Raw genomic sequence first — 11,656 nt, 5'->3', positions numbered from 1 at the left:
GGATAATATCCTGCAGAGTGTTTTCCAGCTTGGTTCCATTCTCCCCATCACTTTCAGGCATACCAATCAGACATAGATTTTGTCTTTTCACATAATCCCTTATTTCTTGGAGGCTTTGTTCATTTCTTTTTACTCTTTTTTCTCTAAACTTCTCTTCTTGCTGCATTTCATTCGTTTGATCTTCAATCACTGCTACTCTTTCTTCCAGTTGATCGAGTCAATTACTGAAACTTTTGCATTTGTCACATAGTTTTCATGTCATGGTTTTCATCTCTATTAGTTCGTTTATGGACTTCTCTGCATTGGTTATTCTAGTTATCCATTCTTCCATTCTTTTTTCAAGGTTTTTAGTTTCTTTGCACTGGGTACATAGTTCCTCCTTTAGCTCTGAGAAGTTTGATTGACTGAAGCTTTCTTCTCTTAGGTCGTCAAAGTCATTCTCCATCCAGCTTTGTTCCATTGCTGGCGATGAGCTGCATTCCTTTGGAGGGGGAGATGCACTCTGATTTTTTGAATTTCCAGCTTTTCTGCACTGTTTTTTCCCCATCTTTGTGGTTTTATCTGCCTTTTGGTCTTTGATGATGGTGACATGCTGATGGGGTTTTGGTGTGGGTGTCCTTTCTGTTTGTTAGTTTTCCTTCTAACAGTCAGGACCCACAGCTGCAGGTCTGTTGGAGTTTGCTTGAGGTCCACTCCAGACTGTGTTTGCCTGGGTATCAGCAGTGGAGGCTGCAGAAGATAGAATATTGCTGATCAGCAAGTGTTGCTGTCTGATTCTTGCTCTGAAAGCTTCATCTCAGAGGTGTACCCAGCCATGTGAGGTGTGAGGTGGCAGTCTGCACCTCATTTGAAAATGCAGAAATCACCCATCTTCTGTGTCGCTCACACTGGGAGCTGGAGGCTGGAGCTGTTCCTATTCGGCCATCCAATAATGCTTTATTTCTTTGTTCTTCTGAGAGATAATTCCTAATGTTGTTTTTCCAACTAGAAGTCTGAAGAATATTGTGTTCAGTGTGTACTTTAAGAGTGATATGAATCTACAGGAGTCAGGACACACTATTAGAAAGGTAGAAGAGAAGTAAGTGAGCAAGAGAGGGAAATGGAACAAGATACATGTGGGAATATTGCTGCAGGATCTTTCCTTATTTCAGCTAAAAATGGGATTCTTTGTCCCATGGCCATGAAAATGCAGGCTCACAGATACTTTAAAGGGTGTGTGAAGTGGAGTTTTATTGGGTGAAAAATGGAAAAAAGGGGGGAACCAGTTACTTTGGCAAGGCCACAGTCCTTCTGCTAGAGTGCTTCCCACCTGGCCGTTTGGATCCCAGGTGCCACACATGAAAGAGAGGGGCCAGACTCAGGCTTCTCCCTGCTGCAAACCTTGCGAACTTCCCAAGGCTCCACCTCAGTGGGCAGGCTAGTTGGAGTTTCTCCAGGCACCCCTTCATGCCTGGCTGTCTCAGTATTAGCAGGAGGAAACAGAGATATAAAAAAGAAGAAGAGAAAGCAGGGACATTTAGAAGATGATTAAGAGAGGCAAATGGGAGATTTGGGGGAAGTTTTAAGGGGAGAGTTACACATTACCCTAGTAACAACGAAAAAGAATTATGGAAGTCTTAGTATTCTGAACCTTTAAGACAATTTTGCATTAGTGTAGAACCAGAAAGAATAAAGGCTGATATTTTTATATGAGCCAAAATCCAAACAGTATTTACTGCTTAAGATCATCCAATCTTACCCATCTTTTCCACTGTCTAGAACTGAAGCTGAAGCTCCCTGTTATTCTTGTAGATGTATATTAAACGAACGAAAGTTGGCAGGGACTTTTAAAGTATTACAATTTATATTCAGCAAAATTCACTCTTTTGGTGTAGATTTCTATGGTAAACATATATATTCATGTAACTGCCATAAAAGTCAAGATATAGAACCATACCCGCCCACTCGAAATTCCCTCATGTCCCTTTGTAGAATGTCTCTTCCTCTGCCCCTAGCCCTTGGCAACCACTGATCTCTTTTCTGTTCTTACACTTTTGCTTTTCCAGAATGTCACATGAATGAAATCCTGCAGCTGGTAACTGTAGAATCTGACTTCATTCACTTAACAATAATGCATTTTCAAGTCATCTGTGTTATAGTATGTATCATTTGTCAAAGAAAAACAAGATAGGGAGAAACTTTATTCAAAAGGACTATTGCAATAGGACTAACACTGATTTCAAAAATATGTTAGTGGGCTGGCACAGTGGCTCATGCCTGTAATCCCAGCAATTTGGGAGGCCGAGGTGGGTGGATCACAAGGTCAGGAGATTGAGACCATCCTGGCTAACATGGTGAAACCCTGTCTCTACTAAACAAAATACAAAAAATTAGCCGGGCCTAGTGGTGGGCATCTGTGGTCCCAGGTACTCGGGAGGCTGAGGCAGGAGAATGGCGTGAACCTGGGAGGTGGAAGCTTGCAGTGAACCGAGATCGTGTCCCTGCACTCCAGCATGGGCTACAGAGACTCTGTCTCAAACAAAACAAAACAAAACAAAAAAACCCAAAAAGAAAACCCCAAAAAACAGCAGCAACAAAAAAAACTTAGTGGTGTGGGAGAGAGCAGGGGGCAAAGTCTAGGCGTTTCAACAGGAAATGGTGCAATGTGGTCAGGTTAAGGCAGGATGTTTTTTGCAAGTCTGTGCTTTGGGGCCTTTAGGCAAACTTGCAGGCAAACACATTTAGGGCTTGTGAGGAGGAGAAAAACCCGGCAAAAGTTTGGCCAGCTAACACACAGTAAGAAATTGACAATTGTGAATGTATTATCAAGTTTTTTCTTTTATTAGGGCTGAGGAATAGTGGTTCACCTCTTCAGCAGCTGAAGCATATTTGAGCTGTTGCTAGTTTTTTGTGATAATGAATAAAACTGGTGTAAAATATTCCTTTTAGGTTTTTGGGTAAACACAAGTTTTCCCTTCCCTTGTTTAAATACCTAGGGATAGGATGGCTAGGGCATGTGGGGAATTTACATTAACCATAACAAACTGTTTAACCGTTTTCCAAAATGCTCATAATATTTTGCATTTCCAGTGATGCTGCATGCAAATTCCAGTTGCATCCTGTCTATTCTCGCACTGCTATAAAGAAATTGCCTGAGACTGAGTAATTTGTAAGAAAGGAGGTTGAATTGGCTCACCATTCCACAGGCTGGCCAGGAAGCATGATTCTGGCATCTGCTTAGCTTCTGGGGCTGCCTCAGGAAACTTACACTTAATGGCAGAAGGCAAAGGGGGAGTCCATACTTTGCTTGGTCTGAGCAGGAGGAGGAGAGGAAGTGACGGAGGGCACCACACAGTTTTCAATAACCAGATCTCGCGAGGACTCACTCATCGCGACACAGTACCAAGGGGGAAATCTGCCCCCGTGACCCAATCACCTCCCACCACACCCCACCTCCAACACTGGAGATTACAATTCAACATAAGATTTGGGTGGGGACACACATCCAAACCATATCACATCCCTTCCTCACCAGCAGTTGGTTGTTCCTTTTTGTCTTTTGTTTTCTTTGCCACTCTAATAACCATGTAGTAGTCACTCATTATGCTTTTAATTTGTATCTCTCAAATGGCTGGTTATTTCAAGCATGTTTTTATGCACTTATTTGCTATTCATATATCATCCTCTTTAATCAAGTATATCTCCAAATCGTTGACCCACTTTTTAATCTAGTTTTCATTTTCTTATTGTTGAGTTTTGAGTTCTTAATATATTCTAGATACAAGTTGCTTTTTAGAAAGATGTTTTTCTGCCTTTGCTTGTCTTTTTATTCCCTTTTCAGGGTGTTTTTTTTTTTTTTCTAGCAGAGAGTTTTAATTACGTTAAAGTTCAATTTATCAAGTTTTAAAATATTGATAATGCTTTTGGTGTTGTATCTAATAATTTTTTGCCTAATTCAAGCTCACAAAAATTTTATTTTCCTCTTTCCTTCTAATAGTTTTAGTGTTTGAGGCTTCATATATGAGTCTAAGATTTATTCTGAGCTCATTTTCTTATAAGGTATTAGGTGTGAGTTGAGTTTCACTATTTTGCAGTAAGTGTTCCAGCACTATGAGTTCAGAAAATATTACCCCTTACCTGCCTGATTACTTTCCACTTCTGTCAAATGTCAATTGACCATATATGTTTAGATTTGTTTCTGAAATTTTTTTCTGTTCCATTGATTTATATGTTTGTTCTTTTGTCAATATCATACTGTCTTTGTTTCTGTTACTTTGTAAATTATGAAAGAAGGTTCCCTGATCTCCAAATTTGGCCATTTTTTTTCCTTCAAAATTGTTCAGCTGTTCTAATTCTTTGATTTTTCTTATAATTTTAAAATTACCTGGCTTATTTCTACAAAATTTCATACTTCAATGTTTATCAGGATTGCACTGAATCTCTAAACCTGTTTGGGTATAATTGACATCCAGCAATATTGCATATGCTAGTCTATGAATATTTTATATCTCTCTGTTGATTCAAGTCTTTGATTTCTTTATCGCTTTGGTTTCCAGCTTTCATCATACTGATCCTAAGCATATTTTGATAGATTTATTTGATATCTTTTGTGTTATTATAAATGGCACTGTTTTTATATTTAAATTTCCACTTCATAATTATGAATATATGGAACTATAAGTGTTTTTTATATATGAACATAGCTAATCCTGTAGCTTTGCCAAATTCATTTATTCTCATAGCCATTTGGTAGAGTCCTTAGAATTTTACATGCAGACAACTATGTTGTCTGTGAATAGCAATGCCTTTATTTCTTTCCAATCTGTATGACATTTATTTCTTTTTTCTTGCCTTTTTGCCCCTAATAGGACATCCAATAAAATGATAAATTGGATTGGTGAGAGAGATCAGACATCCTTGCCTTGTTCCATGTCACTGGGGGAAAGCATTTATTCTTTCATCCTTAAGTTTGGTGCTAGCTGTAGTTTTTCTGTAGATGCCTTTTATCAGGTTGAAGAAGGTTCTTCAATTTCTGATTTGTTGAGTCTTACTATCGTGGATGAATATTAAGTTTTTCACATTCTCTTGCAGCATTTATTCAGATGCTCGTATGTTGTCCCTTGTCTCATTCTGTCAGTATGGTGAATTACATTGATTTATTTTCTGCTTCCCCTGTTGCTTCTAACCAGCTGCTTTACTATGGGGCTAAATCTGGATTATGTATGTTTCTTTTTCATCACAATTTCTACTCTTTTTCCAATAACTGGAAGATTCCCTGGGCATGGGGGAATTCAGTTTTTAGCTCTAGCCCTCTTTGGGCCATTATTCTAATTTATGAACCAAGCCCTTTTGTGAAAGGAGTTGGCAGTAGGAGAATTGAAGTACATCTGATGTTAGTGTTGATTCTATGATGAATTTTTTCTCCCTCGGATATTCCTGAGATTGAGATTCTGATATTTGTATTTTACAGATAAAACTCTGCAAAGAAAATGTCTAGCACTTATGTCTCCAGTAACTCCTGCCAAGGTTTACTGTTGCTTGCTCATCACTGCAGTCCTCACTACACGTGTGATTGTACTTTCTGTTGTTTTGTCTCATTGCAAGATCCAATCAGATTATTCCTCACTACCCTATGCTAATGAAACCTGACCCAACTCCCAGCTTGGGGAGGCACTGCTTTGGGAGCTTTGTCCAGTGTTCTCTTTACTTTCTGTAAGTAATAAAATCTCCTTGCTAAATCCTCCCTGGCTGTGGTCATTGGGTTGATACCTGACAAGTGACTGAACCCACCTGCTGTGTGGGTAACATTTAGAACATATTTTCCATGTCTTTATTTTCCTTGACTCTCTGCATTAGTGTCTGTGCACCAGATAAAACAACTTCCTCTCCAGTCTTCACAGGCAGGTCTCATATAGGAGAACGCCTTTGCCAATCAGTCCAGGCAGAGGTTCTGGGTGCCACTTAAACCTTCATGGTAGTTGAAACCACAATGTTTGTTCTTAATGGTCCTCAGGTATCTAGAGTATGCCAGGTCCTTTCCGTGCTCTCAGTTACGTGAGATAAAATCCAGTTCCTCAGGTAGCAGCCAGAATAACTGGGGTGCTAGTTATTTGGTCTGTGTCCTTTGCTTTTCAGAGAGAAGCTGGAAGCTGGGCTTGATCACTCTGCACTAAGCCAAAGTGAGGAGCAGGGGAAAGTACCCATATGCTTATTAAAAACTGCTCTTAAAATATTTGAAGTACCAGGGCTGTAACAATTATTATTTTAAAAACAACTGCTGTTTTGTTTTGTGTAGCCCCAGAGGTTTAGCAGATGCTAGGCCCTGTCAGCTCAGCAAAACAGGGAAATTAGAAACCAGTCCCTCTGGTAGCATCTAGAGAAGTTGTGATGCCAGATACGTGGTCCAAACCCTTCACTCCTCAGGGATAGGCTAAGAGATGGGAGTTCCTTCCTGATCATATGGCATTGTATTAGGGCTAGAGATTATGATCAGTGTGTGAAAGTTTTTTCCTACCAGTTTTGATGTAGATAGTTTAACACTCACCTAGGGTGCAGGAGTGGCTCAATCAGTTTCTGGATTTCCAGTGATGAGAATTTGCCTGTATGTTGCTGTTGAATTGATGTGTCCAGGATGACGAAGGAGAGTTTGGGGCCTTCTATTCTGCCATCTTGTGACTCTGACAATTTCTTTCAATGTAAAACTATCATACAATCTAGTTACTACGTTTGTAGACATTTCTCTCACACAAATGACAACTTATATTTACACGAAAGCCTGTATATAAAATGTTCATGACAGCTTTATTCATAATAGTCAAAACTTATGAACAACCATATGTCTCACAACGGGTGAATAATGAAGTAAACTCTGTTACAGGCATACAATGGAATACTACTCAGCAATAAAAAGGAATGGGCTATTGATACATAGAACAACTTCCTTGAATCTCAAAGTACTTAGGCTAAGTAAGAAAAATCAATTACTGAAGATCACATTCTGTATGATTTAATTTACATAACATTCTTGAAATGACAAAATTGTACAGATAGAGAATGAGGGTTATGGATGGGTGAGTGGTGAGTGGAGAAGAGGGGGTAGAATGGAGAAAGGGTGGTGTGGATCTCTGTGGTGATGGAAGAGTTTTGTTTCCTTATTGTATCAATGGCATTATCTTAGTTGTGATATTGTAGTGCAGTTTTTTAGATGTTACCATTGGGAGAAGCTGAGTAAAGAAGATATGGGATCTTTCTGTAATATTTCTTACAACTGCATGTGAATCTACAACTAGCTCAGAATAAAAAGTTTAATTATAAGATAAAAGCTACATGCAACGAAGCAAAAAATAATTCACCCTTTTCCTGCACACAGAGTCAGAGACTGTGACATAATTTGCAGGATCTAGTGCAGAATACAAATGTAAAACATCTTGTTCAAAAATTATTAATAATTTTGAGACATTGATGATAAAGCATTAAACCACCTGTGGAGCGCTTATAAGCTTGATGAACTGTGCTACCACACAGATTGCACATTCACATATCTGGCCCTGCAAATGGAATGAGTTTTGCCCATGATCCATTCACCATTGCCTCTTTGGGCTCAGTGAATTTCTTTCTTCAGGAGGGTAATTTTCTCTTCTTTCTCTGCTAAGCTGTTTAACAGTAGTTGCCCTGCCTAATGGGCTTCATCCATTTCTCTCAGATCATTTTCATGATGCGCTAGGATGAAGCACACCCTTTCTCCTAGTCTTGAGGAAACATTGATATTCAGAATATTTAAATCCAGGCACTGACCAATCAGAAGAGTTTCTGGCCAATGTGCCACACTTAAGGGAAATGACTTTATCTGAACCCTGAAGAAAAAGGTTGTAGATATGCTCCAGATCAAAGCATCGCCAGGAAGATTTTAGTTGTTGAAGTTCATAATATTTCCTAAAGCAGGTATGAATTACTAGTAACTTAATAGGTATACTAACTGATGAAGTTTTCATTTCTGAGAACAAACCAGTCAAGGAAGGTGCTATTATACTCCTTTTATTCATATAGATCTTGAGGCTGACAGAGTTTAATCAATATGCTATAATTATTGTGTAATAACAAATTACCATAAACTAAGGGTGCTATGATCTCAATATTTGTGTCTCCCACTCCCAAACTCACACGTTGAAATCCTGACTCTCAAGGTGATGGCATTAGCAGATAAAACCTTTGGGAGGTGATTAGGTCATGAGGGTAGAACACTGATGAATGGGATTAGTGCCCTTACAAAAGGGACCCACCAAACCTCCCTTGTTCCTTCTACTATGTGAGGATACATCTAGAAGGTGCCATCAATGAACCAGAAAGTGGGCCCTCACCAGGCACCAAATCTGCCAGCACTCTGATCTTGGACTTCCAGCCTCCTGAACTGTGAGAAATAAATTTCTGTTGTTTATAAGTTACCCATTTTATGGTATTTTGTTATAGGCCACATGAACTAAAACAAGTGGATTAAAAACAACATAAATATCTTACTATCTAGAAATGAGAGATTCAAAATGGCTAAAGTCAGGGTGAAACTGATAGGGCTGCGTTTCTTTTGAAGGCTCTAGGGAAGAAGCCGTGTCCTTGCCTTTTTCAGCTTCCAGAGGCCACCTGCATTCCTTAGCTTATGGTCCCTTGCTACAGCTTTAAAGCCAGCAGCACAGCGTCTTCAAATCTGTCTCTGACAGTGACATTCCTGCCTTCCCCTAATAAAGACCCATGTGATTAGATTAGGCCCACCTGGATTATCCAAAATAATCCCTCTGTCTTTAGACCCTTAACCACATCTGCAAAATGTCTTTTGTCATGTAAAATAACATCCTTACCTCAAGGTTTTCGGAATTAGCTTATTAATGTCTTTAGGGAGTCATTATTCTGCTTTCCACAACCATTTAAAATTAACTATCAGGCTACAAAAGTCATAAATGAATTGAGCTTGTTTGCCCTAAAGGCTGTGTTTTTTTTTGGTTTTTTTTTTTTTTTTGAGATGGACTCTCACTGTTGCCCAGGCTGGAGTGCAGTGGCACAATCTCGGCTCACTGCAACCTCCACCTTCTGGGTTCAAGTGATTCTCCTGCCTCAACCTCCCAAGTAGCTGGGATTACAGGTGCGCACCACCACGTCCAGCTAGTTTTTGTATCTTTAGTAGAGACAGGATTTTGCCATGTTGGCCAGGCTGGTCTCCAACTCCTGACCTGAGGTGATCCACCTGCCTCGGCCTCCCAAAGTGCTGGGGTTAGAGGCGTGAGCCACCACGCCCTGTCAGCTGTGTTCTTTTACATCATAATACCCTGCCTTTTATATCCCTCACTTATTCAATATCATTACCATCCATCATGCTGTCACAAACACAGGAACCCAAGAAAAGTGGGATATAGGTCATGGAGAATAAATAATTTTTATAAACTTTTGTTCTTTCTTGTAACTTTTTATCAGTCAGCTATTCCAATGAAGCAAAATCTGATAATATATTGCTTTTATACTACTCAGTTGAGACACTCACATCTATTGAGGAGCAATAGCTACCTTGAAGGGGGTTTTTTCTTTCCTTTCATATCCGGTCAATTAGTCATCAATTTCTGCCTTCTAATATAGACACCACTAAAAAATTATATTTTGAAAAAAGAAATGTATTTTCTAAATGAAATTAAAATTACTCTGTATGTGTACTTCTTTTCCTTACACTAGAATTCTCTAGGGACCGTGTAAATGCACATCACTATATCTTATGTTGGTATCAGTTATTTAACACAAGGTTGCATAAGAAGGTAAGCACGATGATATGGCTTAGAAGTCATGAGATTCACATAGTTTAATATAAAGCTTCTGTGATAACTGGAGAGTTATTTTGTCACATTTCTCCTTTCATAATTTATGCTTCAGCCATCTCAGATTTCAGGTGTTTTCCCAACTCTTCGATATATTCTCTTCGCTCTGGGCCTAACTAAAGAAACTAGAAGACTTCCTTCAACTGGAAGACTTCTTCCTCTACCTCAAATGCCTCCCTTTATTTTTTAAGTAAATTAATTAATTAATTAATTTTTTCTTTCTCTGAGACGGAATCTCGCTCTGTCGCCCAGGCTGGAGTGCAATGGCACGATCTCGGCTCACTGCAAGCTCCGCTTCCTGGTTTCATGCCATTCTCCTGCCTCAGCCTCCTGAGTAGCTGGGACTACAGGCACCCACCACTGCACCTAGCTAATTTTTTTGTATTTTTAGTAGAGACGGGTTTCACCGTGTCAGCCAGGATGTATTTATTTATTTATTTGAGACAGAGTCTCACTCTATCGCCCAGGTGGTGCAACCTTGGCTCACTGCAACCTCGGCTCACTGCAATCTCGGCCTCTAGGGTTCGAGCAATTCTCCTGCCTCAACCTCCCAAGTAGCTGGGACTACAGGTGCAAGCCACCATGCCCCGGTAATTTTTGTATTTTTAGTAGAGATAGGATTTCACCATGTTGGTCAGGCTGATCTTGAACTCCTGACCTCATGTGATCCACCCACCTCCCAAAGTGCTGAGATTACAGGTGTGAGCCACCATGCCCGGCCTAAATGCCTCACTTTATTTAACTAACTCCAGTTCATTTGATTGGTACTTTCTTGGGAAAACTTCTTCTGGGTTAAGTGCCCTCATTAACTGCTCTCCTAATAAATTATTCTACTGCCGTTCACATCTGGTTACAATAAGTCATGCATACCTACTAATTTTTCAGTTTCATATTAACTTCCTTAAAGGAAGGGACATTACACTCAAAGTCCACCTGGCGTGCTGGCTGAAGGGCGTGAAGTTTGAATATATTTGTTAAATGATTATGGACATCTTTAGGACTTCATGAACTTACTTTCAGTTTAGTTTCTACAAAAGGAGAAACTTACAGCAATGCAGAAACCAAGAGATTGATATGAATAAATGATGTGACTAACTCACAAATACTATGTCACTTGATATTGGACCTTTAAGTAGTTTTCATATCAGATCTTTCGGTCATGGGTTCTATAGCTTACTGTGAACTTAGACATATTAGTTAGTCCCTCACCCAAGATCATCTGAAAAATAAAGGTAATATCAGCGTCATTAGTTAGTTATGCCAATTAAATAAGAACACATGTTTAAACCTCATATTAATGTGTATGGAGCACAGTAAGTAGTAATAAGCTGGAGTTTTATGTTGTCATGCCAGGCTAATAACAGTAAAAGTAATACTAGTTTCACTGGAAGGTCCAAGATTAGTGTGGAAATTCCAAGATGATGTGAAATTTATCAGGGTTTACCTTCTGTCCCCTTTAATCTAACAATGAAATCATAAAACGATGTGAAAGGAAAAAGCCTGACAGTTCATATCCACTTCTATGTATGATAATATAACTGGAGAGACATCAAACTCACGCTGAGAACAACTAGAAGAGCTAGAGTTGAAGAAAAAGGATTTCATTAAGATTATTAGAGAGTGTTCAAGGCAACTGGAGGGGGAACAAAGATTCTGGAAAGGGGCCACAGAGAAGTGAGTCAGCATTCCAGGAGCCACCCTTCTCTTAGGGGCATCTTGGCAGTGGGTCAGATGCTGAAATTCTGGGGAGAAGGCAGTGGATACCAGGCATTTTTTGCGGGGAGAGAAAAATCTCTTCCTAAAGCACTTGAAGGGCCAAAATTCCA

Source organism: Piliocolobus tephrosceles, chromosome 10, assembly GCF_002776525.5.
Source record: "Piliocolobus tephrosceles isolate RC106 chromosome 10, ASM277652v3, whole genome shotgun sequence".
Taxonomy (NCBI): Eukaryota; Metazoa; Chordata; class Mammalia; order Primates; family Cercopithecidae; genus Piliocolobus; species Piliocolobus tephrosceles.
This window is presented reverse-complemented; position numbering follows the sequence as displayed.